We start from the raw sequence: 1,170 nt of genomic DNA on the forward strand, positions 1-1,170 counted from the left end.
TTGGGTACATACTACATCTTTTGTAATTACTTATCCATCTGTAATTATTTAACTACTCAGTCGGGTCGTTCATTTTAGATAGTATATTATTTATTACAGAATCATATTTCTACATTGCAAAGAATAATAATGACAACAAAAATATTCATCACAATGAACATATAATTAATTTGAAAGAACATTTTGAAGAACTTGGATGAACAAACTAACAATTTGAATCAATAGTGGATTGACTAAAGTGAGAAATGAGCAATATTAAATTGAAACATATTTAAAGTTTTAGTTTTGAATTTTGAAAATTAGCGGCAATTTGGAATTTTGAAAATTCCTAAACAACTGATTTTCGGAACAAATCGAAAATGTTCAATCCACAATTGCAATTGTTCATTCAACATAAATAATGTGTTTAGTAAACTAATTTTCCATAAATGTTTATTCTAAAATTGCAAATGTTCAATCAACAATAGCATGTGTTCATTGTATTACAATGTTCATTGGAATTAATTGGACGTTTTTTTGGTGAGTTTATTATACTAATTTTTTCATAAATGTTTATTTTGAAATTGCAAATGTTCAATCAACAATAGCGTGTGTTCATTGTATTACAATGTTCATTGATATTAACTGGATGTTTATTGGTGTGTTTGAGGAAATATAAATTGAAATGGGTCCCACAAATGTTCAGTGCACAATTATAAATGTTCATTATAGATCGTGTCTACCATCTAATTTGCGCCACCACCCTACTATCTGTCTACCCAACGCTCTCCACCATCCCACTCTTTGTCCACCCAACCCCTTGTCATTATTAATCACTACACCACATCCATCATCCTGCTCTCTCTCCTCTCTCCCAACACACCACTATCATGGTCTCGACATTCCTACTACCTTGCTCCATGCCCAACACTATAATATTTTGAAACTTTAAAGGTATTTAATTAAGTAATTAAAAGACTAAATTGTGATTTAATAGAAATTAGTTAATTAAGTATACTTATGAACCTAAGTCACTAAAATGAAACTAAAATAATCAAGTCTGAGATTTATCATTAACTTGTATGAAATAGATTGGCAAATTGTGATTTAATAGTAATTAGTTAATTAAGTATACTTATGAACCTAAGTCGCCGTGCTTCCTCCCTCCTCTTCTCTCGTGCTCTGACTCAA

Source organism: Beta vulgaris, chromosome 6, assembly GCF_026745355.1.
Source record: "Beta vulgaris subsp. vulgaris cultivar EL10 chromosome 6, EL10.2, whole genome shotgun sequence".
Classification (NCBI taxonomy): Eukaryota; Viridiplantae; Streptophyta; class Magnoliopsida; order Caryophyllales; family Amaranthaceae; genus Beta; species Beta vulgaris.